At 37.9% G+C, this 19361-nt stretch overlaps 2 long non-coding RNA genes across 4 annotated transcripts in view; both read right to left on the bottom strand.

The window, feature by feature from the left end:
* Window positions 1-951: 951 nt before the first annotated feature.
* LOC146438103 (uncharacterized) lies at window positions 952-14896 on the bottom strand. 2 transcript variants are annotated; one of them, XR_014852023.1, is made up of 4 exons: window positions 14770-14896; window positions 12260-12304; window positions 6909-7014; window positions 952-1829 (listed from the first exon to the last, which is right to left on the bottom strand). It is a non-coding gene; the product is annotated as an uncharacterized LOC146438103 (long non-coding RNA). The 2 variants fall into 2 exon arrangements; XR_014852022.1 differs by having other exon boundaries at window positions 952-1826.
* Window positions 14897-16114: 1218 nt separating this feature from the next.
* The window catches only part of LOC146438102 (uncharacterized), a 234159-nt gene continuing 230912 nt past the window's right edge, over window positions 16115-19361 (bottom strand). For both annotated transcript variants that reach the window (XR_014852020.1, XR_014852021.1), the window contains one exon: window positions 16115-16337. This is a non-coding gene — a long non-coding RNA (uncharacterized LOC146438102). The remainder of the gene's footprint in view (window positions 16338-19361) is intronic.

The raw sequence follows: 19361 nt of genomic DNA, 5'->3' as shown, positions 1-19361 counted from the left end.
AATATTGATAAAATCATAACTTTTTATGGCATTCGATTAGTTTGGTTTGTTATTATTCTCTGTTTCATCACTGAGCTAAAACAGGGGAGACAATACTCTCTCTACCCTTGTCAGGATCTGTTCTTATGGCTGTGGTAGATTACAACTGCCTACCTCTATTCAACCTCTTTAACCATCCTAACTGGAAGCCACAGGATCTAAGAATCACAGAAATGAGCTGAGAGCATCACAGAAGTGACCAAGTGTGACTTGAACCGCTTAGCATGGGCCCTGCACTATGCACCTTAGCCACCCATGAGAGCCATTGAGAGCAAGGAGTTTAATATCACCTGTTCACACCACTTGGCTGCTTGGCAATGCATGAATATTCTTCAAGAGTCATCAACAAGGTCTCGTAAGTGGTTTTCTAAACATGTTGCGAAACTTGAGCATTGCAACTGTCAGTGTTGCTCAGCCCAACCTTGGAGTCAGCAAGATGTCACCAATTGTTCAGCTTTTGATTCAGATGAGCCTAACCAATTCTTCTGACCTTCTAGTTTTTGTGGCTCCTCTGCACCTGGTTCTTTTTTTATCACTTCATTTTTTCCTTTGATTGTCCTCTTTGGCAGGAACTTTCTCATCCCTTTTCTCAGCTTTCTTTGGAGAGCCCAGATAAAGCTATCCTCGAGTTTTCTCTATTTTACACCTTCACTTGGGTGTTGGAAACACTTGACTGCAGGGACTTGTCTTTTGTTCTCTGTTGGTACAGCAATTAGTCAGACAGGTTCCTGACCCATGATTCCTTTCTGATTCATGATGGTAGTGAAAATAAACAACGAGTAACAGTAATAACAGGGCAATAATAATAGAAGAACCTGAGAAGGGTTTAGGTATTTAATACTAAACCCAATTCACTGAAGTTTTCTGGGATATGATATAAAAAATCATTAGCAATGCCAAGAAAGAGTGTGTGTGTGTGTGTGTGTGTGTGTTGGAAACAAAGCCAAATGAAATAAAAAGTAATGTCTTAAGATGATATTTTATACCTTTTTTTAAAAGTACTTCTGGTCATAAAAGAAAAAAAAAGCCTCAAAAAACTCCCACACTCTCCCCTGCTCCCCAGTCCAAACAAACAAGCAAAAGCCAAAAGCAGGGAGGAAAAGAAACAGTCATAGGAAATGAGAGGGAGAAATGCAGATGACACGCAGCATGTCAGACAGAAACAATAATATAAAGCCAGGAAATTGTTGTCCTCTAGCGATGACTTTGGCCCACAGTCATGCTTACCCCATCCTCCAATACCATTTGCATAGTTAGCTGTGATGCATACTACTGTGTTACTTTTTATATTTGTACTTCTTCATTTTTGTATGATTTGCTTCTTTAAGGTGGATGCTGTCTCAGTGAAGAACTAGCTCACTTTTATTGCCTTTTATCTCCTCATCTCTGACATCAATGGGAAATAACCATCTGTGTAACTACCAAATACATCTGTGAGAAAAAAGTCTATGCCAGAAAATAATAATACACTCCCAAGCAACATCCCCTTTAGCAAGGAAGTTGGTGATGCAGACATCTCCCTGTACCTCTTCTCTGTGCCCACACAAGAAGGACAGAGACAGATGAAAACCTGGCTTTGAATGCTTAACATGTATGAGGCCCTTTTGGCTTTGCTGGCACCTTTTCCCCTGGTCATTCCCTTTTTTTTCCCCTCTTATCTGTCCATTGGAGCAGATGATTAGAGATTTTTTCATTATCAAGTCTTGTGGAATCTGTACTCATATCTGAATGCATGTATTTTGAAGTTTGGGCAGTCTGCTCCTCTGTTGAGATTTTTGGAATCTTGTCTGCTAAAAAAAAGGAAAAAAAGATTAAAATAACAAATAATAAAAAACTCAGACTCACTAGCAGATTTCTGGAATGACATCTTGCCTTTAGGTTTAAAATTGGAATGTTTCACAGTAGCATTAATATGGCACACAAAAGCAAACTCAAACAATTCAAAGGACATTAATATTTGATATATAAACACACATTTAAGAAACAGTAGGAATTTTGGACTAAATAAAAGCAGAAACAAGGAGAGACAGCTGGGAGAAGCGAACAGGAAGGCTTGAAACTTTGTGCCAACAAATTATAAAGTGCAATTTTTACAAACCTACTTTCTTTATTCTCAATTCAAATAAAAGAAGCATTTTGCTACTGTCAGTAATGTTTATGCACTGACTAAATCTAAAAACACGCTGCCTGTGTGAAGTTTAGTTTTTTATTCAGCAGAGCCTGTTTAAAATATATGTGGAAAAAACCCATTGTACCATGCTCAAACTTAAGTTTCTTTAAAAAAAAATATATAAGTGACTGACCTTGCAACCTTTCTACACATGAGTAGTCACTTTAAGTCAGTAGTAACCATCCTGGTATTTCAAAGCTCTGCACACACATTCATTTATCAATGCAAAAATTTAGGCACTTAAAGAGAAGTTCAGCAAAAAATGATTTACAGGATCAGGTCCTAATTTTTATCTGTCATATTGAAACAGATTTAAAACTAAATGCTTTCAATAGCCTGAAATAAAATATGGTGCATATACTTAGTTAATCAGGCTGTAGAAAGGACAAAAGATTAACCAAAGAAAGCTACAAATATTTCTCTGTCTGTTTATAAACTTGGGGTTTAGCATCCATACGTTTTACAACTGTCCAACTTTTTCAGCTTTCTTTTGCTTCAAAACACCCTTTAAAAGAAAATATATAGCTGTATACATACAAATACATGTGTGTGCATTATGCAAAAAAAAAAGAGTATTTCTATACAAGGTGAAGAAATGTATATAATTTCCTTGATATCACAAGTCACAGATTATAGTGACAGCATAAGGCAAAAGGTACATAAAGACACATTTTTAAAATAGCATTTCTGGCCACAGACAATGATGGCAGTCTTAGAGCACTTCTGTACTAAGGTATATCTTTCTTTCTGGATTCTTGTGCCAACAGTTTTTGAGCAGAAGTTAAAATCAATGATTTGCTCTGCCTAAGAAAATTGGTGGCTTTTGAATTATTTTCTACAGAGTGGTCCAAGACATACACATGGAGCTGCATCTAAAAGCCATCATAGTAGTCCAGAATTATTCCATGATTCTATTTCCATGAATTACACCCCTCCTTTGTTGCAGTTCCCAGTAATACAGATCTTTTAGAAAACCATTACTCTTTTGCAATGAAGCGACACACACAAAGAAACTTTTTCACGGACCAAGTATGTGCATTTGTAAGCTTTAGTACGAGCACCATGAATCTTGGCCACTTTGGCTGGAGCACTAGGAAAGGTAACTTTGTCCTAGTGAAAAAAAATCCCTAAATCCCTTCATGATCTGAAGGCTGAAGCAGTGTGTGTTATGGGGCCAAGCTGGCAAACAAAAAAATGGAGATGCATCTTACCTGGGGCTGTCAACGCAGTAGCAAGATGCACATTCCAATGGTAAAATTAAATCATATTGAATCTGTACTGCAAATGGTGTTTTAAAAGCTTCGAGGAGAGAAAAAATAATCACTATTGGTGCAAGATGGTAAACAGCACCAGTAATAATGAGAATTTCACAAAAAATTTGGTCTGTGATTAGAACAGGATTTTCTTATACTTGCACTTTCAATCAATGCTGACAGATGAACACAAGCAATATTACCCCAGGTTTTGTCCCAGCTAGTAAACAGAACCAGTAGAGACCAAAACAAATTTCTCATGTTGGGAATGAATGCTGCTTGCCAAAAAGCATCGTGATGTGCAGCTACAGCCCTACAATAATCAGTCATCAATCAGTCATAGAAAGAGATTATTCTGCCATTATACAAAGATCTTCATTTAATATTTGTGCACTGTTCTCAAGAGATAAAAAGTTTCTTCCAATGAATAAAGCAACAGTTTCCATGGTGTCTACACATTTAAATCTAGGAAAATACAAAACAAGAAAATACAAAGCAAGAGAAAAATACCAAAATATGTAGATTGAAGCAGCACTAGTAGGATTCCTATGCTTCTATTTCTTACTTCATTTAAAAAATGCAGCATCCTAACTTTTCCAATTTAGGAAAGGAGAAAGGATATTATAATCCATACCAAAATATTCTTGAAGAATTTAGAACTTAATATTCCCTTTCAAAATGACAGGAAATAGTGCACTGATCCAAATTTTGTCAGTGGAAACTGATCCAGTGAAATGTGGGCCCTTTCCGAATAAGCAGAGGGCTATTTTAAGCCATGGAAAAAATAATTAATTCTATTAGAAGGTTGATAATAATATAGTTTAAGAAAAACCTTAAGCATCTAAATAAAATGCATAAGATCCTCAGAATAAATTCAAAATCAGAGTGCAAAAGTTTTTGTATTCAATTTCATAAATTTTTTATATTCAAAGTTTTTATATTCAATTTCATAACTCTTGAGATCTCCTGATAAAAATATTAAATCCTCTGGAAAAGGAAGGGGATGGAAGGAGATAAAAAACCACCAAACATTCTGCTGTTTATTTTTGAAACATAGGCATTTTCTTTCCCTTAAGTGAGCTTACAAGCACCCTGGCACCTATTCTGCACCACTAAATAACAACTGGATGCTCATGCTTGGAAAGCTGGGTGAGGGAAGCAATTTAAAATTTATTTTCATAGTGGAAAATAGGTTTTGCCAAAATAGTTTCAGTTTATGAAAGGAGAGAACAGCTGTATTTGGTTTATAATAAATCTTTCACAAATCAGTAAAAGCAAATAGACAGCACAACTGTAACCCATAAAAGTGGAAAATATTAAACAACAGACAGTGAAATTGTTAAACTTTCCCACAGATGCTGTTGGTAAAATGCCTCTGCAGAATTTGTACATGAAATGTGCATGAAAAGTGAACCTGAAGGCAAGGGGCATTGGAATGAGGCAGAATTACTTATTAGAGGAATATCCTATTAAGGTGGCTATTCTCAGTATGGAGGAAAGTGTCTCCAGCAGCTTCCTGCTCCTATTACTGAATGTTAGTGCAGAATAATTACTTGCTTGCCAAAAATGAGAGGACATTGACCCTGCAGACTTATTGAATTCGTACTGCTTGCCTTCAGGCCATGTCGGGGGTTATTCAATTTTGCCTGAGGAGGACAATCTATTATGAGAGATGAGTCAAGAAGGCACCTTCCCTGATTGCCCCCCAAAACCATTATCGCGGTGCGGAGGGGGCATGAGCAGCGGCTGGACGGACACGGCAGCGCTGATCCCGATTACCGGGGGACCAGATAGACAATTTGCATTGTGAGCAGCACTGCAGCTCTGGGCAATCAGCCAGGCTGAGGCCAGCAGTCACACGAGCGCTGCGCTGCTAATTGCTTGTGCTTGGCGTGGCAACCTTCACCCTCTCGAGGAGGAGGCTCAGCGGCTTGATCTGCACCTGGGTGAATATCTTTACATTGACAAAGAAACGCAACTTGTCACTTCTCACCAAAGGGAAAACACAATATTTAAGATGCAATATATTTTTACACCTCTGATGCTACTTCTTTTTACAATGTTAATTGTTTGATGTTGATGTTTTCCAGCAATTTTATGAGACAAGTCGCAGCTTCATTTAAAATGAGCAGACTTATAAAACCAACAAAAAGGTTTCTGTGGAGTTAAAAACCAAAACATCCAAAACAGAAAAAACCCCAGAGGATTCATTTATGTTGAAAGTTTAATATGTGATTCTTTGTGACAAGCTTGCCCCAGCATCAATGGGAATCTTTCCAGTGGTTTTTAATCACTTCCAATCAGGCCACTTCTTTTCACAGGAAGGTCCAGCTCTTACAAGATTTTACAGGTCCCTCAGCTTTGAAAGCAGTGGTGTTTTACATACCTGAACACAGTTGCTAAATTTATGGAACTAATTGGACATGTAAAATAAATCAATGTTTTCCTGTTCTCAAAGGATACACTCTTCCCAGTGTTGCCTGCTGCTGCTGAAATTGATCTGAATCCTGACTCAAAGCCAAATGAATCCACTGGAAGTGTTCTGTGACATTTAAATGTGTTTTGTTTAATTTGAACCACGATAAGCTCTTTTTCGCTTGCGAGAAAACAGAAACTTAGCACAGAAATACATGTGAAAATACAGGTGTCAGCACAGAAAAATTAAATCGTTTTCTCAGTTCTGTTAATAAAGTGGGGAATCATCCTCCTGTCCTTACACCCTGTTTTCCAATGTTTAATGTAGTTTGGAATTGTCCTAACATCCATGAAAGCCTGAAATATTTTTGTCTAGGTTTGAAAGTTAGTTAACACCTATGGCTAGCTAGCCTACAAGATTAAAGTAAAATGTGCCTTTTAGCAAATGCTAGTGACTGTAAAAAACCTCCCTTTCTACTGTTATGCTGTCCACGTTGGCATCAAAAATCACTTTTATAAAGGGAACACAAAATTCTAATATTATCTATCCATGGGCCACCAAAGCCAAGGGCAAGGCAAAGTGGGTACAAATATAAACTAATTTATTCTGCCATGGTGACTGGTCTATCCCCACTGGCTGTGGGGATGGTTTGATGGGTACAGTGTGCATGTATGTACAAGTTACCAAATTGATTCCTCTTGAAACCTCAGCTTGGATTATATGAGGGCAAACAAAGGAAGATGAAGACATTGTGTCAATCTTGTTTACAGTGAATAAGATCAGTCCATATTTAAGGGCTTGGTTTAAGACCTCCAGGTGTATTCAGACTGATAAAGTCAGTCCTTTTCTCATGAACACTCAATCCCATAATTAACTGCTCTCCTTAAATTAAAAAAAAAAAAAAACCAAAAAAATCGAACTGTTCACAGTAACTTTTTCCATTCACATATTCCTTTCCTGAGGCAAACCAGTAATCATCAGAGTAACTACAAGGTGCATAAACACAGATATTGACTGTCATTTGGCCTACCTGGGATATCCCTTTCACCCAATTATTGCAGAAGGGCTCAGACCTCCAATCCATCCTGGATCATCTGTGGCAGCCTCACATCGATTGATCTCTTCAGTTGGGTTATCTAGAATAACTCAAGGTAGTTCTGTTTGGGCACTTGACTCACATAATACAATAATTTTACAGAACTGTAATAAAGCCTTATATAGTATTAAGCAAACACTGAAAAGCATGCAAACCTCGCTCTGAAAAGAAGTTTTCATAATTTACTCCCCACCTTTTCTGGAGTGAACATTCCTCTAACACCAGACAGTTTCAAAGCACTGGGGCAACTTCTGCCTGAACTAAGGAACCTCTGGCCAAGATTCTCCTTGTCACATTTTCTGTGTGTCCCGAAGTGGAATATATCCCACACATTGCATGATGAAATGTTCTTGAGTACCATATTACTATAATGAGATAACAATTATAATAACATTTTGCATTCTCAATTGCTTATTCAGTTGAAAGTTAAGTCCCCAGTTACATGCATGAAAGAGCAGCATTATTAAAGAAGACTCCATTTTAATATTTACTAACTTCTTACTGCATGACTTGGCAACCACTGTAACATTTTTTCTACCATAGGGGTTTTTGAAGGCTTTGTGCTCTTTGAGCAGGATTGGGGAAAGCTCTGAATGGATTTCCTTTGTTTTATTTTCAGGCATGTTAATGAAAGAAATTTCTCTGTGGAGCCTCATACAGACATCCAAAGATTTCTTCAGCCATGCTGAGCTTTGAGGTACATTGTCCACACAGGAAGATATGTACAGCTAAAGACAGGGAATAGACCTAAGTCTTTTACCCCAAATCACAAGCAGAAAGGAAAGCAGCAACTGTCTTTTGCACTTTGCAGATAATTCATAACAGTGGTGGAACTGTGACAGCTAAGAATCTTCTTGTCAGCAGGGGAGAGCAGCACAAAAAGGTAACTTTCCTGACATCCCAGTCTTCCATGTTTGGCCTCTGCTGGGACAGCAGGACATGCTGCTTGAGGAGAGGTGTGCTGCTAAAATGGCTCTGCATTTTGCCAGCATAGAGATTACCTTTCTAGCATATTTAGCACAATCTACTAGTGTTAAGTAGTAAACCCAAATTACTTTGTGTATTCTCTACAGACACCCCATCTATCCACCCTTTCCACAGAAAACACACCTATTCACATCTCAAGATTGGGTTAGCATCACTCTGATCTTTATGTGATGATACCAGAAGGTTATTCTCCAGATGAAATACATTTCTAATGATTCATTCTCCCCTGCAAGCCTGCTCCACCCTCAGAGAGATCAAAAACCTTCTGCCAAATCTCAGTTTTGTTCCATTACTAAATATGCAGCTTTTCTTGCAGAAGTGCTAATGGATTGGTGCTGTACCAGAATGACAGGATTTCTGTGGCCTCAGTGGTTTCACTGTAGATGTCAGTATTTTTCAGATGATAATAGTCCATGAATTCACAGCCCATGGCTCCTGGGGAACATACTCTAGCACAGGACAGATCTGCAAAGCCTGCAGAAAAGAAAAACTGCAGAACAATCACATACCTTTCCAAGGGATGTTTACCAGCAATATATGGCTCTTTATGGCCAAAAAGACAAAATTGTGATGAATCAGGAAAAAGTGTTCCCACGTCTTAAATCCCTGACATGGATATTTTAGAAGTCCACCAGATAGATTTCTTTTCTTTTCCTCGTGTTTTTTTGGTTTTTTCCTCCAAGGTGAACAACCTTACCAACATCCCCAACACTGCGTCTCTAAAAGTTACTATTTTGTAATATTTCCTTTGTGAGAGAGTCAAATAAACCAGAAATTACAGCATGGAAAACAGAATCACATGGATCCACTATGCCTTTTAGTCACAGCTCTCTCATGAAATTTTTGTATGGCTAAAGACAGTAAGATTTGCCTGAGGAGCTGATGATGGTGAGCTCCATCTCATACTGCAAACAGACACTCAGCCCTCCACATTCTCCTGCAGCAGAAATTGCTCTTTTAGCATTTTACATAAGATAAAGTTACTCTTCTGAGGAGATTGGCTCTTTATTTTTAAAAGCAACCCCCTTTCTACCATTGCAAGTGGCTGGAACTCAATCAGCACCTCATCTGGAAGGATTGACTTGAGACATTGATTCTTGAGGTGCTGGATTAAGGCAGAAAGAGCAAGGCAGATTGATCCCATTTGTAGCTTTTTCTCTCAGCTTTTATGCTATAGAAACCATTCTTACATTTTTCAACTCCATTTCTTTCTCTACCTTTTAAGAAAGAAAATGCTTTTCCCAGAGATCATATTAGATTTGTAGATATAAAAACATACCTTAGAGCATTTCAAGGAGCTGATCAACTTAAAATGGAGCAGAATCTGATAATTCAGTGAATTCACTAATTGCATGTAATGCTTCAGTTTTAGTTGTGCTTTCATATTAAATAAGGATTTTTTTAAAACAAATTTTGGAAACAAGCTCTTTTAGACCATCAATATACTCTGTTAAGTAAATTACTGTTTAGAAACTCTTGTGTTAGAGGGGTGCTTATCTAATGCAGTGCAACAAGTCCAAAAGAGCTGTTAAATTTTGCCACAGAAATAATTAGCATCCTTTACTCTTTAAAGCATGTTAAATCTCTTTAAAGCTTTACTCTTTAAAGCTATAAAAAGGAAACTTTTCTCTCCAACTCCAAGTTGTAAAGATACCTTTTTGTACCAGTTCACAAGAGCAAGTTAACAGAAAGTCAATGAGCCCTGTAGATGAGAAATGCCTGGGAGCAATGACGAGCAGCACAGGACCAACAGAGCATCCTTCTTCACTGTTTCTCTGCTTGGGGAAATTTGGCAAAACTAAAGGAGATGTTTTCTTCCCAGCAATCCCTGTGTGCCAGTACAATTCTTGGGAGCCATCATCAGCCCTACATTCAAGTGAAGCATAAACATGTTAAACCTGTCTCTGTAATGAGTAAGGTTTTCTGGCACTGCATATGTCACTTCTGGTCATGGACCATAATTCTGAGCTCAGCAGTGTTCACATATATACCTCCATTTGGGACAGCAGCAGTAAAAACTGAAAGGTCTCTGGTTTCCACATGATATTTTCTGGCATCAATGGACTTTGCTCTGCATTGGAGGATTAGGATTAGAGCACAGACATAATAAAACTTCATGGCTTCTTTTCCAGCATGAGATCTTCTTATTAGAATCACATGGGGACATAAACTGATCATAAAAAATAGTAAATCTGTTATTATTTCAGTTATATTTATTATTCATACATGGGATATATTGCGAGAAAAATAAATTCTGGACATGTATCAGCAAAGTGATATTGATAAATAAATCACTCTACACTTGGTTTCTCAGACATGAGAAGTGGTTAAGTAAGTAAAAAACTTTAAAAAATAGGCTTTTGACTACTTAAAGTATTCCACACAGCATATCAAAACATGGTGTGTGAGGTGAAGTCCTTTCTAGGGCACTGCTGCCAAGGTTTGTATTCATGGGAGACAGACACTCATCTAGCTAGAAAAGAAGGCCATCAAACCACCAAAGAAAACTTAGTCTATGACACTAGGTGAATGCGTGTAGGAAAGACCCAAGCTTATAACATCAGGAAGAATATTATCTCCTGGTTCTAGACATAGCTTGAGAGGATCTTGGATGAGAGAAGCTGGTCAAAGATGGGTGGGTTGAATAGAATTGACTGGCTATTGGAAAGTTGACTAACCCGACTTGCTTATAATGACTGAAGCAGGAGGCAGTGGCAAGAGGAAATAGAGGTTATAAATCTTTGAGCGAGAGGCGATGACAAGACATGTAAGAGGAAATGGCAAAAAGACTGGCCAAGGCATGAGCTTGAATGGAAGAAAACAGATCCAGGGTAATGAAGTAGAGGTGGCAGCTTGCTTAAATAAAATTGTCACTCAAAAGACAGAAATAAAGACAAGAATAAGGTCCTCTGAGTGTGAATATGCACTTCTGGCCTGACTGCAACCACAAATATTGTAATAGAAAAATCAGCTTAGCACTCGTGATTCGAAACAGAATAACCAGGTTCAGTACAGCAGGGAGCAAACCTTTTGAGCTCTTTTCCTCTCCTTAATTAGTTTCTTTGACAGTATTTTCCCTCCATCCACAGTGGTTCTCTGATGTTTTCTCCCAGAAGTTTTCTCTGGGCTCTTGCACTACCACTGAAATGCATAAAGTAACTGTAGAGTCAAATCATATCCCAGAACTAGCTGTCCTGCTTTGATTCCCCAAGGAAATATCAATTTCTAGCACATGGCTCACTCAACAGGTGAGGACCTTGCATTCAGATAGCTGCAACCCAGTAAATTTCTGAGGACACAATTGACTTTTCTTGCTTAGAAACACAGGAGAAAATAAGAATGTCACTTTGTGCTGTTTACAAGATAAAAACCGAAGACCTGCTTCTGTGGATTCCCATGTGATACATCTGAAAGCGCAAAGTAACCTGGAGAGATGTCAGGCCATGCACACTGACTGTTGTGTTCAGACTTTTCATATTTTGATCAAGTCTGAAACAAGTGTCACAACTCCCAGTGGCCTCCACTTACTGGACAGCCACAGATCAACTTGCGAGAACAAACACTAATTTTAGGACAAAGAGAGATCTTGTATAACTCTTCCTAGGCAATGTGAACTGTGCCCAGAAAATGGTGCTCACAGTGGTGAGCAGAAATAAGGAAGGCCAAATACTTTAAATGTGTTTTAAATCAGGACCTAGCAGGGCAGTGGCTCACAGCCTACACATCAGCAGTGTGAAAATGTGATGTGGCAGGTGGCCAGCCCTGTTACCTGTGTCCCTTGCAGATGCTGTAACACTTGCAGGCTGCTACTTTCCAAAATAACTGGATAAATTGGCACAGGGGTACCATCCAGTCTAGCAAATGCTATCTCCTATGCCCACCCCCCCAAGCCCAACACCTCTCAGAACAAGGAAGGGAGCTCACCTGTCTTTTCTGCCTACAGGAATTCTCAGGGGTCCCTGCTGCATGTTGGGTTGCAGTCACCCTGCAGCTGCTACATCAGCCCCAGTCCAGCCCTGGGAGCCTGGACCAGAGCAAAGCTCTTTGCAGCACTGCCTCTGCCAGAGCAGTCACTAAAGCAGGGGGCAGCTCTTAGCTCACATTCTTCTCCCAGAGCCTAATACATTTTCCGGTTCGAAATTTATTCGCTAAAAGCTTTCAACCTTATGCTACTGTTCAGATACTAAATACAATTGCCATATCTGACTAGGAGTTTTGAATGGAGTTGAATTATTCTACAGAATTCTTTTCTGTGTTTATCCCATCTTTGTCAAGAGTCTGTACAAATACTCACTCACCATCAGAAACATTCTTCTGTTCAGGTTGACTATTCCTCATAGGACCTTTTAAAGAAAAGAATAAAAATATTTAAAATTCTGTATTGCGATCTAGCAGCTATTTTTTTTTCTTTTATTGTGAGAACACCAGCCCCACTTACTCAGCTGTTTTTGCCTAATGTTCATGTAAGAGTATGTGTGAGCGTTCTGGCTTATAAAACATCAGCCTAATATTTAGCATTGGAACAGTGTAGCAGAAATGAGTAGCTCCAGCTTGCAGATAACATTCATATTGACCACTGATCTATTGAACCGTTATATTTAGAAGGATCATTTAAAGGAAAATCTCATAGGCTATTGAATTTGAAGCTGTTCCAGCTACTCTGCAGGGCTGTTTTTTTTTTTTTTTCCCCCTTCCTTTTCTCTTCCCTGCAGTGAATTCTCCAAGGCAAATAGTGTAAAATATTTTGCTGGAGGGGATACTTTACTTTCAAGGTTTATTCCTTTGCACCACAAATATATCAAGGAAAAAAAAATCAAAGACAATAGCAAAAATGTTGAAAGAACTAGAAAGTTTATTTTCAATCTCATTGTAAGAGTTTGACAGTCAAGCAGGGTTTGTTTGTTTTATCGTGGAGGGAGGTTTTATGATAGGCAGCTATGATCAAACTGAGATAACTCACATTATTTTACTTTAATATTAGTTGTTTCTTCTTTGATGCCATGTCAAGGGAAGAACTGTCCTTCCTACTTATCTCAGACACCTGCTACAGAGGAACTGTCTGTTAATTATCTTGACAGATACAACCTGCAAATATATTTTGATGAGCTGTGATCTATAAAATGTAAAATATATCAAAGTGTTTTGTGTACAAGCCTACTTGGCATGCTAATAGCATGTATTTAGAAATGCTTGGTCTCTGCTTTGCCCCTAACAATAGTTTGTATGTTGAGCTAGCATTTGGCTTCCTATTTGCAATATGATGGTCAGATCGCCAGGCACACACCCTATTACCATCTGCCCTTCTTTGAGGGGAGAAATATGCATTAGACTATTTAATATTCTGCAATATCCAAACCTGAGGGAATGTTTTATTGGTCATCCCACCTTGTGCATTCTCCTCCTCTTTATTCTCTTCTTAAAGCATCTTGTGTGACTTTTCAGCCTTATCAAGTGTTGATACTGAAAATAAACAAATACATCTTCTTATTAAAGAGATTCTTGCCAGGAGGCAAAAGAAATATGTGTTCCTATGAGATTTGCTTACATATTCGGTGGATTGTAGATAGTATAGCTTTACATTTATTGAAATTGTCTTTTCCCCCTGAGTTCTAAGAAAATGTGCCTAAAGCTATTATCGCATCTATCGACTCTGTGGGATTTAATGGACGTGGCTCCTTCTCCCAAGTGGTTGGAAAATGACCTCTATGAAGCAAAGTTCAAGCAGAGTGAAAGCTCTGAGGCTGAGATTAGAGACCTGTCAGTTGCCTGGTAGGATAAAAGTGTAAAATTGTATGTGACGCTCAGTTCAGTCACATCAAACAGCTCAGAAATGTTTACTGAATGAACTACACAGTCGCTAATTACACTTTCCCCCTAAGTATTCACATTATCATGGGCAACAAATACCCAGAGAATCTGGAAAGGGAAAGCTGCTAATAAGTATGCAACAATTACAGCAGGCATGGTTTTGCACCTTAATTTTCCTACAGTGATTATTTATAGTGAAGAGGCAAATTTGGCCAGATATTGCATACAGTGTCTCTGCTTTTGATCTTCTGAAAAAAGATATGATTAATTTTACATCAAAATATAGCAACAGGAGCACAACTACGAACAACGAAATAAACACAGCGTCCTCAAAACATGGTACAAAACATTGCCTTAACCCAGTGACCCTTAGTGACCAGGCTGTTCAGGGTGGTCACATATATAATGTCAAATGATTACAGCAGCACCTAAAACCTGATGAATCAAAGTGTGTTGAAATTGCCCTTCCAGTTCTTTCTGGAGGAAGTGCATTAACCTTGCATACCGTGGGTTGTTTTTTTTTTTCATTATTGTAACTTCTTTATATTAAAAATTGCCTTTTGCTTAATATTCACTAATTCCAAATTTTGTAACAATGCAGAAGACTACTGGTGAAAGGTTCTGCTTCCATAAGTAAGGACCCTGCACTACACTTTAACTATCACCCACAAAGACCTCTGATCATGAATGCAATGCAGAAAGCAAAAGCAAGAGGGCCCAGGGATGTCTGAGCTAAGGTTTCTAGGACAGTTGTTGTAGGCTGGCCTGAGATACTTCAGGTGAGAAGGGATGACAAGGCCAGGGAGGCTTTGCTGCTGGTGCTCACATGCTAGAAGACATGTTCCACCTCATCCACTTACAAGCCATTGGAAGCCCATTGAAACACCAAGGCCATTAATAAATCCAGAGAGCAAGAAACCTGGGATGATCCATTTCCAGTGGCAGACAGGCAATGAAGCAGTCAAGCACAGGCCGGTAAGAAAGAGAGGTAAGTGCTCACCCTGCTGCTATCTGTATGCTGTCAGTGGCCAATTTATGGATCCTGTTGGGTTTTTTCTTTTTCTTCTTTCTTTCTTTGAAAATACGTTTTATGCATTGGAAATACCATTTTTTCTTCTCAGTGATTTTTTGTTGGTAGTCACATTCTGTATTCAGGAAAGGAAGAATTGATTTGTTTGAAAAAATAACTACAGGAGATAGAAAGTTATACACAATAAAACTCAGTTACACTAAAGTGCTGAGTCATTCTAGAAGAACACATTGTTTTGCCATCTGAATATTTTGCTGTCCAAAGTATAGTTCAGTTAAACTATTTTATATTATTAAGTTTAGACAACAAATTATTTCACATAAAGATATTTGCTGTAACAGCTATCATAGAATAAATGTAGCTTTATCTCTGTAATCTGAATTTAATATATATATAATTTTTTTACTCTGATAAATTTTTGCAGATAACAATTAGCTTTTTCCTGATCTTTTTTAATTCTAAATTCTTTAACATCATAAAAAGACCAATTAACAAATTCAGAACATTAATCTTCTACAATATATTCAATAATTCTCTAGTCAAAGAAAAGTATTTTTTCTTTCCACTTTTATATGATCCCTAAAACATGTGCTTAATTAAAATTGATCTCTCTTACTTGAAATCTTTACAGAGTGACTTAGAGAAACATGGCCTCAAACACAGTTATTTGAAATTACATTAGCAGAAGATCTGAGCAATAATGTGTAATGACTGTTACATAGTGTCACTTGCTGTTACTGTCTCAAACATATTAATCATGACAAAGTATACATGGTTTCCAGCTGATTTTTGCAGACTTCTTGATTAAAACATGTACTTGGCCCGATGATCAGCAGGTGGGACAATTTCGTTGCATTTTTAAAGAAGGAGGGTTTTATTTCTCAATATGGATATTCCGGATTGATGGGAATCTGGTGCCAAGCTCTGGGATCCAGCTCACCCTTAGAGGTCACAAGGAGTACATCCCACAGTATTTTCCCTCTTAGCTGAATTAGCCACACCATGAACTCTGAAGAATTAACCAAAGATGGCATTATATTCTGCTTTTTAAGGATGTATGTTTAAGGCTCTGTAATAATTCTTGAGTGAAACACATTAAAAAAAAAAAAAGAAAAAAAAAGCCAAAACATTCCTTAATTTCTTCCTGTGTTTGACTCCAAATAGGCAGCAGTAGTCTCATTGATTCATTACCTTCCCTAATCTCTTCTGGAATGCCTATTTTATGCTTGTCAATTACCAAACTTTACAGATTTTCTGTTTCATTGACAGAGATGTTATTTCCATCAAGAAAATACAGAAATGTATGCCAGAGGAATTAAACCTGTATTTCAGCCAAAACACGTTAAGGACACAAGGATGTTTTCCAAGACATCTGAAGTAGCTCAGAAAAATTGGGTTATGTGGAGAAACAAATACAAACATGTGGAAATAAATGGAGTACCTCTTCTTCAGTGCTTGCCAGAAGGAGGAAGTCCCATATTGCTGCCATTCTCCAATTGATTAGCTGCACTCTCTCCAGGTATTTTGAAGGTAGATGCCTGAAAGACAGTTTGACATGACAAATGCAGGTCAGATAGTTTAGCAGCCATCCCCAAAAGCAGAGACAAATACACACTCTGGACTGGCTGATGCACGAAAAATAACCCAAGTCTCTCTCACATACAATCTCTTTATAAATGGTTTCATTTTAACAATAAACCTGATCAAATTTTGAATGAGGAGTGGTATCAAGTTAGAACGAACAATAGGTTTGGTCAAAAAGGCTTGTAAATCTTGATGGAACAAAGCACTTTTAAGAACTGTGCACATATTCCATGGCTAGAATTCAAAATCTGTAAGGAAAGAAGCCCTTTTGGAGGAGGAGATTCCCTTCAAAGTTTGCCCTTTATGGACAATTTGCACAGCTGTCTCTGGGCAGAGTTTACTAAGTTCCGAATCTCTTTATAACTCTCCTATTCTTGATTGCAAAGAAAACAATAAACCCCCATATTCTATGATCTGGAAATTAATATCCAAATCTTTACCTCCAACATCCTTGTTTTTTCCCTTTCTACTATTCTGAGGGTATTAGCATTAGTAGTGAAAAACAGCTCCAGATGGTCCTGCTAATGTCAGGGTGATGGCAAGAGGATGGGATGCCAAGGGAGTTGCATGGTGATGGAACCCTAAGTGCGTGGTGACAAGAAATTCTTGTTTGGTGCACATCTTCTGTGGCAGGGATGCTGGTGTATCAGACAACATGACTGAGGCAGATATAGTAAGGGAGCAGATCCTAAATAAAAAAGTATACCTTTTGCTTCTTGGAGTTTTTCCTGCTTGACTGACAATTCCTGTCCTCTGCAGTAACTATTATAAAGAAGACATTCTCAAACAAAGGGAAGGTCATTTTAAAAGATGAAAAGTAGCTTTAGACGTTTCAAACTTTTTGTTTGTTTTTCATAGAAATGGTCTTAAAAATAAAAAATATTTGAAGAATATGCCCTGGGCTTAACTTCCTGCAGGCTAAGAATAGCATAAGTTACACCTTTGCATTGTAAAAGGTGATCTTTCCTGTCTACCAGTGCTATAAGCATCTGCAAGACTGTATCTACAGGGAACAATTAATTTCTTCCCAAGCAAGTTTGCTCATTAAACTATCTGACTATAACTTTATTTATTTCATTAAGATGATGCCGTCTTCTTGTAACAGATATTAGTTCCTTGTTCATATGCTATTAGTGTTGGGGAACATTAAGGTTAGCCTACCTCCCATTTGTGCTGGAATTAAGCACAGGCTCTACCCCTGTTTTTTGGTGGAAAGTTATAACTGGCTGATTGACAACCTGAGAAGGGACAGGTTGAATCTTCCAAAATATTTCCTTTATATAGAACATGAAGTCAAATCTCATATGATGAAAACACAGAGATAAAAGAGCACTCATTCCCTTTGCAGATGCTCAGTCTTATCTCTCCTTTCATGGTAGCACCATTTCTACCCACCTGCTGGCCCAGACAGAGCCTCGACATGCAAAGAAAACTGTGATTTGCAATGTGCTCTCCTGCCTCCTCCATCTCTTTTTTTTTCTTCAAAAAAATTGTATCTGGCCTTCTTTCCCACTTTGCAAGATATTATTTTTCTTTGAAATTCACCTGTAACAATTTGCATCCATTTGCACCTCCTATTCTTGTGGATGGCCACGTGGATTGCTTGCACCATCAGAAGAGAGGGCACAACAACCTCACTGCTTTCCTCACCATGGCTGGTTTGAGACAGTTCTACAGGCAATTTAACAACAGCTTCCCCCCCACCACAATAAACCACTTTATAGTGCTCTTATCCAATCCAAGTTGACCTGTGGGGCACATTTCAGTAGCAGCTTAATTCACTTTTCCCTTTCCCTCGAGCTGAAAACAGAAGAGCACTAGTTGCCTTATATAATGTGATGTCCATGTCTTGTTTCCCCTATTATCTAGACTAAGTAAATCATAACAACAGCAATAGAGTTGTGCGCTGATTTAAATGAAGAAATATGGTTTGATGTTAAAATAATTCCTCTAATTTATATATAGCACAGCCTTGCACAAAGTATTTTGTCAATGACATCCCAAATCAGGATGTGCAATCTTGAGAAATTGTTTGATTAACTTCCGCCTTGTAAAACATCTCCTTGTGGCAAGTACTTAAGCCTCTAAGAGCTGCCAAGTTCAAGCCAGTATGGCTCATGCTATAAGTCTTCCTGCAGCCCTTTGGGCCACTCTGTAACGAGAGCTACCATTTTGCTGTCACTGTCACTTCGCATATCCACTCTCTAAAGCTCTGTTTGTTGTTTCATTCTGTTCTATGTCTCCCTTAGGAACTTCTTCATTTTAATATAAATAGAGCGCTTCATCATGCAGTGCCAAAGACTCGTGGAAGGTACAACTCTCAATATTACTGAAAATGATGCATACAGATGAATTTGGCCACAAGATCACAAACAAAGGGCCTTAAAGAAAAGGGGAAAACTTCCCAATCCAAAAGTATAGAGGGGAAAAGGTTGAAAATAATGAAGGAAAGGGGAAATGAACTCCTCACTCTGCTAACCATTGGTTTGATTGTTATGCACAAATGTCACTGATAATTTAAGCTTTTTGCCATATAGCACAAATGCATCATACACTATGAATATTTTTGATGTTAATTCCTAATTGGATTTTTTTTCAATGTTGAAATTAGTTTTCCTTCTGAATCAGGATTCAGGATTCTGAAAATTTGAACCATATTTATAAGCGAAAGATTTATATTTGTTTTAGAAAACTATGTTTTAGAGAAACATTAATTTTGGATATTTTAGTGGTTGGGGTTTAATGTTATTTAAAATTTTGCATTCTTTTCAATTTGGCCTTTTTTTAATCTGCACATTTATATGATATGATCAAGGATTTGGTAATAAGATATGACTAAATAATATTAAAATGGAAAAATTAGAATAGGATAATAGGATTAAGGATGTCCAGGCAGATAGATGCATGAAGCTTGATGTGATATGTGTTGAGAAAACACAAAATAAAAAGGCAATTTCTAACACTTTCACAGTAACAGC

This window comes from Lichenostomus cassidix, chromosome 4, assembly GCF_008360975.1.
Source record: "Lichenostomus cassidix isolate B80296 chromosome 4, HeHo_3.0, whole genome shotgun sequence".
NCBI classification, from domain to species: Eukaryota; Metazoa; Chordata; class Aves; order Passeriformes; family Meliphagidae; genus Lichenostomus; species Lichenostomus cassidix.
This window is presented reverse-complemented; position numbering and strand designations above follow the sequence as displayed.